General features: G+C 44.6%; 1 protein-coding gene across 4 annotated transcripts in view; it reads left to right on the plus strand.

Moving 5' to 3' along the window:
- The window catches only part of RARA (retinoic acid receptor alpha), a 254,848-nt gene that overhangs the window by 21,583 nt on the left and 220,846 nt on the right, over positions 1 to 12,419 (plus strand). The window contains exon 1 of one of the 4 annotated variants that reach the window (XM_077459840.1): positions 4,287 to 4,373. The exons of the other annotated variants lie outside the window; for them this stretch is intronic. The gene's annotated coding sequence lies outside the window, so the exon portion shown is untranslated. Of the gene's footprint in view, positions 1 to 4,286; positions 4,374 to 12,419 lie in introns of those variants that run through there. 4 annotated transcript variants of the gene reach the window in all.

Consider the following 12,419-nt stretch of genomic DNA (forward strand, 5'->3'; position numbering starts at 1 on the left):
ATAATGGAGAGTGGATAGCAATATCTGCTCTTCTTTATAAATTAGGCCACAAATATTTGTGGCCTATCAGTTACTGCACTGAATTTTAGCTCCTACTACTCCTACATGGGTCCTACTTGAATGAACAAGATAAGATTTTGCTCCAACTTCAAGATAGTCCTTGTCCTTTGACCAATCAAAACAATCCCAGTGTGACATAAATTCCTTTAACTGCTGCTGTAATCACCATGTTGGATGTCACATGTTGGATGGTTAGGACAAGGATCCTACTTTGATCTGACTCCTTCAATGATATTCAATGGGCTGAAGTCAGACCTAAGTAGTGCATTTTCAAAGTCGGACCAACTTGTGTCGGACCAGTTAAGACTGCTCTCATAGGGAAACCTTGATTTTCACGCATTATGCGACATGAACTCCCAAAGTCGGAGCGTTTGTCATACAAGTGTGAACCCAGCCTAAAGCAAATATTGTCCAATTACAAGTGGCATGTGTGTTTTTTACTTGAATCTTGGTGAGCTTTGTGTGTTTCTTCCAGATCTGTGCAGTAATGCAGTGTGAAACTTTGCCTCTGTGCAGCAGCTTCCTGTAATAAAGACCTATCACTGCTGCCCTCACTCCTTGTGCAAGGTGACTGGTCTCGTCTCCGCCCACTCCTGTAGTTCTGTAGGCAGCCTGTAGTGGGTGAGATATACTGGGCCCCTCCCACCGCTCTGCTCAGGCTATGTGCAGCATAGTAATAATATCACTGCTAAGTTTACAAAGACATCTGGTGCACACAAAATAGATTTATATTTGTAGCTATCGAGGAACATTTTTTGGTGTTTGGAGTTCAGCTTTCACATTTTAAAACCAAATTCTGATGTCTTTTTTTTTTTTTTTTCTTTTGGTCCGGAGGTTTTTTTCATTTCTGCATTGTTGATTGAAATTGTCCTTTTTTTAAACAGTGGCCAAAAGGAATGTGTTTTCATAGCGGGTGGTGACGGAGAGACGTCTCTGCTGACTGGTCTCTGGCCCTAGCGGCACAGAATGAGTTACAGTGTACATCTTCTTCCCTCTGGACGTGTTAATTGGAAGCACAAGGATCTGTTTTTGGAGTGTGGTTCGTGTTTATACCTAAATATAGAGTCACAGTCCTTGTAGTAAAACCCCACACATGTGGCGAACATGGAAATTTCTCTGTTTTCTGTGTCCTGGTGTGTGAGCGTGTGTGGGCCAGGATGGAGGACAAGGACCTGCTTACTGCACGTTGCCCGAGTCATTGCTGCTTTCCAAATACGGGTGGAGGGCTGTCAGGACATGATCGCAAAATGCTGTCTATATAATGTACAGCGACCTTCCGACTGCAGATTATAGGACAGGATCACACAGTGCTGGATGTCTACAATGATCAGCCATAACCTTATGACTACCCACCTAATATTTAGTAGGTCCTTTTTTTTTTCCATGAAAACAGCCCCAAACCTTCGAGGCATGGACGCCACTATAATTTAAATCAAATATTTTGTGCAACAGTCTCTATTCACCAGCTGCACGCACTCAGTGAAAATAAATATATGTAAAACGAAATCCTGTGCATTCAAACCAATAAAGCGAAAAATGAATTCAACATTAGAAATATCAATTCCTGCCTTTCATCTGTGTTCATGTATTTTATTATATGACTATATATGTGCACCACCCTATGGGAAAGCAGCACTTGGTCCATTTAACATTCAGATCTTAAGAGTGCAAGAGCAGGTGTGATCCCAGGGAAAAGCCTCCACCACCCCTCCAAGGTGTCTGCTCACCTCCATTATAGACCTCCGCTACAAAAGTCAAATATGTATGAACGGCAGAACTCCAGTAAGTGTCAGTGCTCCACCAAATCGGCCTGTATCAATTCTGTTACAAAGGTCAGCCTCATGCACCAACTAGCTAGTTCAGCTAGTAGAGATATATTCTATATCCAGCTCAAAAAGAAACAGAAACAACCATAGTGCTCTCCTTGTTTAGTAAGTAAACACAAACAACCATAGTGTTCCCTGTGTTTAGTTTATTAAGTAAAAACTGTAAAATACACTCACATGGATGATAAATGCTCCCAATAAAATAAACTGGTAATGCAGCGCTGTTGTGTAGACCCTCTGAAATATGGAGTATAGATCCCTTCACACACCTCTCCCTTGGACCTTTTAGCCCCCATTCACACAACCGTTCTGACCGAGTCCGCCTGTTGGATGGTACCTTTGTCCCTATGGACTGGTGGGTGTAAACTGAGTTCTATTGCACCTGCCTACCTCCAACCCGATCTGTTTTTTTTTTTCCTAGTGGACCAGAAGGGGATCTGTCCTCCTCCATCTACATGGATTTGAGGGCAGTCTGGTATAAACAGACGCCTGCCACCCATAGAGCAGAGGGCTCTGTCCATACCTGCTCTGCAGAAACTGAGCAGACATGGACCTGTCGCAGATCCACCCGATCGGCTCTGATTAGCAGGGGATGGTCAAGACTGAGTCTGCCCCGTGTGAAAGGGGTCTTATTTTAAATGAACATTTTTATTTTACATTATTTTTTAAGCAGTGCCAGTGGTATCTGGCACCAAGCCATTAGTAGCAGAAAATATGTAAAAATTTAAGGGGAAGGGGGGAGGAAGCAGAAAAGCGTAACTTCCCCTTTTGGGTTAAGTTCCGCTTTTCTGCTTCCTCACCCCCCTTCCCCTTACATTTTTGCATATTTTTCTTTCTTGGGGGAGACCAGGTACCTGCTTTTGACAGGTACCCGCTCCCACTTCCACCCGGATCGCCTAGGTGATCTGAGTGGAAGTTCACCTCCTTCTCTCTCTGCTCGCAGTCTCTGGAGACACGTTACAGGTCCCAGAACGCTGTGTGATTATTCACACAGCACAGTGTGGCCCCCAAATGTGCTGTGGCTTGAGGCTACAAGGAGTCGAACCCGGCTTCCCACAGTTGGCATGGCAACACCAGGGACTCGAAGAACTGGCCCAGTTGAGGACAATGCTGGATGCTTGGACAGATCGGATAAGTGTCCTTTCAGCAGCTACAATATTTGTAGCTGCTAACTTTTTTTTATTTTGGGGGGGGGGGGGGGGGGGCTGAAGAACTGCTTAAGTCCTGTAAAATGCTTGTTTTTCCAGCACATCCCACAGATGCTCAATTGGATTGAGATCTGGAGAATTTGGATGCTAAGTCAGCTCCTCAAACTATTCTTAAACCATTTTTTGGGTGTCCCATGCATTATCCTGCTGGAACAGGCCACTGCCATCAGATAATACGGTTTCCATGAAGGGGTGTACTTGGACAGCACCAACGTTGGTAGGTGGTATGTGTCAAGTAACATTCACACGAATGGCAGGACCCAATATTTCTCAGCACAACATTGCCCAGAGCATTACACTGCCTCTGTTGGCTTACCTTCTTCGCATACTGCATCCTGGTGCCATCTCTTCCCCAGGTAAGCGACGCACACACACCCCGGCCATCCACATGATGTAAAAGAAAATGGGATTAATCAGACCAGGCCACTTTCTTCCATTGCTTCTTGGTCCAGTACTGATGCTCATGTACCCATTTATAGGCACTACTGGACATGGATCAGCATGGGCACCCTGACCTTTTGTGGCTACGCAGCCCCATAAATAAACTGCGATGGCCATTTTTCTGGTTTCAGCACATCAACTTCAGGGACATGTTTACTTGCTTCCTAATATATCCCACTGACTTTCAGATGGCGTAACGGGGTAATCCGTGTTATTCACTTTAACTATGAGTGGACATAAAGTGGCTGATCGGTTTATAATGTATAGTGATCTCCTGATTGCAGACATAGGACAAGATCCCACAGCAGCGTTTAGTACTTCTAGTGTTCTGTATGTGTAGAATACTATTTTTGTAGCTGATGACGTCGACATACTTAGAAGTATTTTTTTTTTCTTTTCCGTCACCTGTCTGCTGTTAGCACGTGAGGTGTCTCGAGGGCAGAATTTGTAGAATTTCACGTCAGTTTGAATCGGTTCAGTGTCATGTATTTCTAGGAAACACCGCCACAGGCCCACCAGTAGGCCTAACTCTGTCACCTACTGTGTAACCTTTACTCTACCAGCAAGATTACTCGAGTTTACATTGCATGTTTATGTTAATAAACACCAAGAAAGGAGCTGCAAAGGTTTCAGGAAGTGAGAGTCTGAATTGTCTCCCCGTGAGTACTAGTGACAGGAAGCGGCATTTTGCCGGGCACAGCTGGTAGTCACGCCAGGAAGTGTGAGGTCAGCCAGAGAAGGGGGGGTGTAGTACACAGTGTCTGGGCTGGGTTGGTGGGAGGAGGTGGGGGCACAGCGGAAACGGAGACCAAAGAGAGAAGGGAAGTGAGAGCGGCTTGTGAGTTCTTACAATAACTGTAGATGACTGAGCTGGGTGGATTGCTGTAGTGTGCTAATATTCTTTGCCTTGTTTGACTTGAACATGAAACTGTGTAACGCAAAGATCAGGACTTTTCTCTGAGCTGTGGAACTTGTAATTCTTTTTCTATTACGTATTTCTGCTTTCACACCGTCTACTAGGTAAACATGCCCAGCAGGATTTTTCAACATAACTTTAAATAGGAACTGCCGGAGTTGCCTTACACCTACAGACTCAAGTTGAAGTGTAAAATTCTGTAGAAATGGTGGTTGGAAGTTGTCTGGTTTTCAAGGCTGTGTTAACTCCCTCTGTCTGGTTTTCAGGCTTGTGTTTGGTCCCTTGGTCTAGCTTATAAGTCTGTGTCTGGTGACTCCGTCTGGTTTTCAGGTCTGTGTTTCATCCCTTGAACGGGTTTTGTATGTGTGAGTCTGGTTTTCAGGTCTGGGTCTGGTCCCTCGGCCTGGTTTTCTAGTCTGGGTCTGGTCACTTGGTCTGGTTTTTCAGGTCTGGTCCCTCAGCCTAGTTTTCTGGTTCTGTGTCTGGTTACTTGGTTTGGTTTTCTAGTCTGGGTCTGGTCACTTGGTCTGGTTTTGAGGTCTGGTCCCTCAGCCTAGTTTTCTGGTCTGTCTGGTTACTTGGTTTGGTTTTCTATTCTGGGTCTGGTCACTTGGTCTGATTTTTTTTTTTTTTTTTCCGGTCTGTGTTTTGTACTTTGATTTATTTTGTATGTCTGTCTGGACCCTTGCTCTGGTTTTCAGGCCTGGTGCCTTGACCTAGTTTTCAGGCCTGAGGCCTGGTCCTTCAGTCTGGTTTTCAGGCCTGGGCCATGCTCCTCCATGCTCACTGGAGCGCTGAGCTGTGGAGGGGGCGGAGCGGCTGTCTCAGTCTCTCAGCGGCTCGCTGAGAGGCTGAGACAGGCATCAGTCCAGGCACCTGGCGGATCCAGACTTTATTGTCGTGATAACGTAGTGCCTGGACTGATTCCAGTTACGTCAGCGGAGGGAGAACTTCAGACCGCTCTCTACTAAAAACTGGTCACAGGAGTGCAAAACAAATTGCACTCCTGTGACCCATAGGAGGAGAAGCCCAGCCAAATGGGCTCAGGTTGGACTTCTCCTTTTTAAGCTTGCAGATGTGGCAGGTGACTAACTATGGGTGCCTGCTTCTGAGCCTCTCTTGCCACTATTGTTGTGTTGGTTATTAAGGGAGAAGTAGAGCCAAAGCTCTTTAGGTCCTACTTCTCCTGTGGATCACAGGAGAGCACTTAGTTCTGCACTCCTATGACCCGGATTAAACCAACAGCTGGCTAAAGTCCACTGTCACATGTTGTCACTCAGCCGATCCAAACGCTGAAAGGATCCCGACTTGGGAGCCACACATTTGCCTGAGGGGCAGCTGGCTCTGCCTAATAAAGGCAGGAAACAACAATATACCCAACTGACAGCTTGTAGTGCATAAAAGTACATTAAAGTAGATCTAAGCCCTAACTGGATTACACTTTACTAAAGCACTGTGTGTTATAAACTATTACCATTTTTTTTTATGCATTTTAGTGCTGCTGATCTCCTTCGACTTATGTGCAGCCACAAATTTAGGTGGTTTTAGAACCTCTGTTAGGTTTTTATTGCTGTCTGTGTCCTCATGGGGCAAGTTTCCCCTCCCTTCCTAAATCTTATATCTTCCAAAAGTGAGGGGAAATCCACTTCGTTCATGCTCATCGCCAGATCAGTGTGCCCAATGGGAGGTTTCCTTCAACAGTGACATCTGTAGAAACTGATAACCAATCACCAGGCTGGATGGTAGCATTTTCACAATGGGGTAAAGAATGCAATAAGAACCTGAAAGGTTCTGACCATCCCTTCTACCCAAAACTAGAAAAGTTTTACTTGGAGTTCCGCTTTAAACAGTGGTTGTGCCTGATAAGAAAGAAAATATGTGCTCAGTGATTATGGCTTCTGATTAGTCACCAACAGCTGTCAATCTGAATTTGGCATTGTAAAGTTTACATAGTGCCAGTACATCTTGCGGATGGTTTGTCACTGCAGGTCTCTTCTTAAACCTTTTATATTTACATATAAGTGGAGTCCGGTGAACTGCCACTGGCTTCTTCTATGTCCTAGACCAGCCTTTCTCAACCTTTTCAACACAGAGGAACCCTTGAAATAGTTCTCCAGTCTTGGGGAACCCCTGCTAAAAATGAAAAATCTACAACTCATGATAAATTTAGTGTAATGGTCAGTGGGAAGAATGGTCCTTACATATGTGGTCATTGGGAAGAATTAACTCCTTACAGATAGCTAAAAAGATCAATGGTATCAGTGGGAACTTATCTGAGAGGTAGAAATGGCCCAATGCTGAAGGAACCCCTAGCAACCTCTGGAGGAACCCTGGTTGAGAATCGTTGTCCTAGACCATGGTTTCTCAACCAGGGTTACTCCAGAGGTTCCTTGACTAATGAGCAATTTCTGCCTCTCAGATAAGTTCCCACTGACACCATTGATCTTTTTTAGTTACGGTATCTGTAAGGGGTTATCCTTCCCGATGATCACGAGTGTAAGCAGCATTCTTCCCAGTGAACATCACACTAATGTACCATGAGTTGTAGTCAGTCATGTTTAGCAGGGGTTCGCTAAAGGCATGCACACACAATCAGAAAATCGTACGATAATCTGACCATTCGTACACAGCTTTCGTCCGAAATTTTCCGAGGGGGCAAACGTGAAAACTGTTCTTGTGCGATACCAGATTGTATGATTTTCGTTTAATCAGTACAATTTTCATCCAAAAATGCAATACAAAAACATCCCATTACTTCCGAGATTTTATTCTGTCATACAAGAATTTTCGTACTTTAGTAACCTATTTGTTTTCGACATGGAGACTAACGTGCAAAAAAAAAAACAATGATCATTCATCTGATAATCTCGTTGTGTGTACTAGGCTTGAGGCTGGAAAATTATTTCAAGGGTTTTTCTGTGTTTAAAAGGCTGAGAAAGCTGCCCCAGATACCCCAACCGTGGGATCTGCTTGTTCTAGTCCACCTTGGAATGTTGGTCAATCTTGCCTACATTTGCATGTTCATGCTCCGCCTGTTAAGTTCCCCACAGTAGTAACATTTTTTATTTTATTTTTAATTAAAACCCAACAGGGAGTGTAGTTACTGCTCATAATATCCACAGCAGGTTTGCAGATCCAGGAGCAGATAACCCACTAATGGAATTCCACAAGATATATGAAATCGCCCATTTTCTTATATCCGCATCTATCAAACCATGGCCCTCTTCTTTAAGGCATGACTTTTAAGAACAAGTAGTGAGAATTAAAGTAATATTAAAGGCAAGTTAAAAAACAAACACAAACAAACATATTATACTTACCTGCTCTGTGCAGTGGTTTTGCACAGAGCAGCCCCGATCCTCCTCTTCTCGGGTCCCTCGTCGGCACTCCTGGCCTTTTCCTCCTGCCAAGTTGCCCAAGAGCCAACTGCTTGCTAAGGGGGCACCCAAATAGGCTGACTCCAAGGCGCTGTTCTGCGTGTCCATTCATACACAGAGCCACAGCTCGGCCCCATAACCTCTTTCTCTTCATTAGCTGACTGGCTGTGATTGACAGCAGTAGGAGCCAATGGCGGGAGGGAGAGTACCCACAGAGCCAAGGTTCTCTTGCACATTGCTGGATCGTGATTTGGCTCAGGTAGGTATTAGGAGGGGCTGCACAGAAAAGGTTTTATACCTTCATGAATAGAAGGCATGAAGCTAAAAAAAACCTTGAGACTTTAGAACCCCCCCCCGTAAAGGCTACCCCCTGATTTTTGCATTGTCTGATATCCCTAGATATAAAACCATGATGGAAGAGGGAGGTATTCCATAGCTGCCTTTTTTGTTTTAGTGTGTTGCTCATGTATGAACATTTCTACTGCCCATGGTTGCTATGGATGGTTCCCAGGAGACTGCGGCACAGGGACACACACATTCTTCTTAAAAAAGGCGAGATTGGGGACTGGGCTAGCTAAAATGTATTTAAATAAGGGTAGCATAATGGAAGGAAGGAGGGTGGAGAGTCCATAAGTCACTCGGAAGTGAACGTCCACTTTAAAATCCGGCCAGATCTTTTTTTCTGTTTAGCTTTGAATAGAGTTGGGAAAGACTATAACCCTTCTCAGGTTTTGCTACTATATAGGACCCCTTAAGAGAGATTTCCCCCACTAATGTTGCGTCGGTGGATCTATCCAGAACAAAAAAAAAAAATGGCTGGACATATACTTTATGTTCTTTTGCAGCTTGAGGAATCAAATTGTTTGACATGTTACATTAAGATTGTATTCTTAACTGCTTCAGCCCCGGATTATTTGACTTCTCAATGACCAGGTCATTTTTTTCGATTCGGCACTGCGTCGCTTTAACAATTGCACGGTCGTGCGACACTGTACCCAAACATAATTGACGACATTTCCCCCCCCCCCCCCCCCCCACAAATAGAGCTTTCTTTTGGGGGTATTTGATCGCCTCTGCGTATTTTATTTTTTGCGCTATAAACAAAAGAGCGATAATTTTGAAAAAAACACAATGGAGGTTATTTACTAAAGGCAAATCCACTTTGCACTGCAAGTGCACTTGGAAGTAAAGGCACTGTAGATCCGAGGGGGATATGCAAGGAAAATAAAAAACATTTTAGCTTGCACATGATTGGATGATAAAATCAGCAGAGCTTCCCCTCGTTTCAGATCTACCCCTTAGATTTAGAGCAACTGCACTTCCAAGTGCACTTTCAGTGCAATTTCAAGTGCACTTGCAGTGAAAAGTGGATTTACCCTTCGTAAATAACCCCCACTATCTTTTACTTTTTACTATAACAAATATCCCACATTTTTTATCAAAAAAAAATAGTTTTCCTCAGTTTAGGCCGATATGTATTCTTCTACGTATTTTTGGTAAAAAAAAAAAGTGCAGTAAGCGCATATTGATTGGTTTGAGCAAAAGTTATAGCGTCTACAAAATAGCGGATAGATTTATGGCATTTTTATTATCCATTTACTAGTAATGGCAACGATCTGCAATTTTTATCAGAAATGCGATATTATGGCGGCTATATCAGACACTTTTGACACATTTTTGAAAACTGCTGACCGTTATGCAGCGATCAGTGCTATAAAAATGCACTGATTACTGTGTAAATGTCACTGGCAGGGAAGGGGTTAACACAAGGGGGTGATCAAGAGGTTAACTGTGTTCGCTATTCTAACTGTGGGGGGATGGGACTGTCTAGAGGAAGAGAGATTGGTGTTCATACTATGTATGAACACGATCTGTCTCCTCCCCTGAAAGAAACAGGCTCTGTGTGTTTACATACACGGATCCCGGTTCTCGCACGAGCGATTGTGGGAGCCCGGCGGTCATCGCGCCTGCCGGGTACATGCTGTGGGCGCGTGCGCCCCTAGTGGACAAAAAGCAAAGCGACGTAAGGCAACGTCTTTTCGCCCAGCCGTGCATTCTGCAGCAGTAAACTGCCGCGGCTGGTCGGCAAGCGGTTAAAGTAGAACTATAGGCAAAAGGTTTTATTTTTCACTTTGTAGAGAGTAAGGGAGGGTTATAATCTCTGTCAGTCCTACAAATTAAGGGAATTCCAGGACGATGCCCATGTCCCAATTGGAGGATTTCCCCTCTATTTTCTGTGGACAACCCAAATTTTGGTATTTTTCTTTTACTTTCACTATCCATGATAATGGTAAACGGGACAAATAGAGGATGTTCTAATCCATCTCCACTCTATCCAAAACCCCCCCCCAAAAAAAAGTTTTGCCTTTTTAGTTATACTTTAATTTTCACCAGTTTTATTGAACTTTGTCATCTCTTCTTTATGGTGCCCCCAGACATAAAAGAATGCCCACTGGTCCTTTATCTTCTCGGGTGCTTCCTGATCAAGCCTGCTTGGGAAATAATTGGATGGATTTTCCTGGCCGATCTGGAAGTCGTAGATTTACATTTACTGTAGGTAAAGATGGATTGGGCTCCAGCACGTTGCAGATGGCCATATCTTGGTGTCTGCTTTACTCCTCTACGGTAATCGTCCAGTTCACTTTCCCCTTCAGTCTCTCCCACTCTCTCTTCTCGGTTTCTGTCTTCCCATTCCTCGCTCACCCCCCTTCTCTTTGGCTCTCTCTAGAGGGGAAGGAACACCAACTTCCTGGAGAGAATCTCCAGGCCAAACATCTGAAAACAAGAGAGGAGAGGGGGAGAGAGGGCTGCTTGTTGGAGGGCTAGACAGGAAGCCGTAGGAGGGATGTCATTGTGTATACCCGTACTGTTTACTATTAGCCTCATTTTGAAATATGTCTTGCATAAGGCTGCAAAACATTTCTTACGGAGAACATCGAGCAGTTCGAAATCTGACAGTTATCTCCTACGCTGTGCTGCGCTCAGAACTGTCGAGACTTTAAAACTCCATGAACAGCGGAATCGAAATCAGCCCTTCCGCACATGTTCGTGTAAACCACGGAGCAATCTATGACCTTTCAGATGGAGAAGAAAAAAAAATCTGTATTGAGCAGAAATGTCTATTTAAAACTGTGCCTTGGGTGCCAAGGCAGTTCTGTGCTTAGAGCAGCCTTTCCTGACCTTTCTATAATGGAAGAACCCCAAAAAATAACTTTCAGCTTTCTGGAAACCCCTGTTAATAATTACTATACTTGCAGCTCATAGTACTTTTGGTGTGATGGTCAAGGCAAAGATTGTTCCTTACATCTGTGATCACTAAAAAGAATCCACCCTTTACACCTAAATGATCATTGGTGTCAGTGGGAATTTATTTGAGAGGCAAATATTGCAATTTCTAAGCCTGGGTACACACTATGTATGGAGCGGCTCACGGCAGGGGGTCCGATGCGCTTCTGTTCGACTTTTTTAGGGGACGAATCAGGTCTTAAGTTTTTGCCTAAAACAGAGCCAGAGACGCACAGGACCTTTCTGCTGGGTTCTCCGCTGCCACCCTGGAGCTGTGTAAACTGGCTCCATTGCGAGCCGGTATCCTATCCTATACTGTCCCCCATCGGATAGTGTCCGCTGTGTACTGCACACACACAGATTTTGAAAATACCCGAAGATGAACGGCGCCTGCGGCGCGAATCCTGGTTCTTTCCCCACCATACAAGTGGACATAGAGTTGGAATATAAAAGAGCCGACGCAGCGAGGCCGAGCCCAAAGCGTGACGAGCGAAGCGAGCCCGCTAGGGGCCCTCTAATTTTCCCAACCCTATGTCCGCTTGGATGGTGGGGCTACCACCTCCACTCACGGCGCAGGCGCCATTCATCTTCCGAGTTTTTCCGAAGCTTCTTCTGCTCCGTACTGCGCATGCGCAGTACGGGGCGGACACTATATGATGGCAGGACACTATCTGCCAGAACATCGGTCACACTCTCTTGTCTTGTGAATTGGATGCGGAGAAACCCATATCCAATTTACATAAGTGTGAACTTGGCCTAACAACCTCCAAAGCAGGGGTACTCAACCTTTTGAAGCGTGAGGGCCACTTAAGTGATCACAAGCCACAATAAAATGAAATGGTTTAGAATTTAATTTTTTATAATTTTAATAGCATAATGAAGATTTTGCTCCTGAAATCCGGCTTCTCCTCCTCTCCCTCCCGCCGGCTTACAGCGGTTGCAGGAGGAAAATGGAGAGGATCAGTTTCTGTATATGCTGCCCCTCTTTTCCAAGTGTAAAACAGAATGTGACAGGGAAGCTGCACTGGATCCCTGAAGCATGGGGCAGGTCACCTTAGCGAACTCTGACACTACACAATTGGTTGGGGAGGTATGGTAAAAACGCATCTTATCTATGGGATTTTAATGCCACCCCCCCAAATCACAAATGTAAATAAGCCCTTACTGTCCTGAGCTGCCAACAAGGCTGCTTTCACAGATACACTGCAGTTTACAGCTTTTCTGCATGTTATTTGCTTTGCCATAGACTTCTATTATATCTGGCGGGTGTGGTGCACTTTCTGAAAGCTCACTAAAACTTCTGCAT

This window comes from Lithobates pipiens, unplaced genomic scaffold (genome assembly GCF_037356315.1).
Source record: "Lithobates pipiens isolate NorthernLeopardFrog02 unplaced genomic scaffold, aLitPip1_a1.2 Scaffold_28, whole genome shotgun sequence".
Lineage (NCBI taxonomy): Eukaryota > Metazoa > Chordata > Amphibia > Anura > Ranidae > Lithobates > Lithobates pipiens.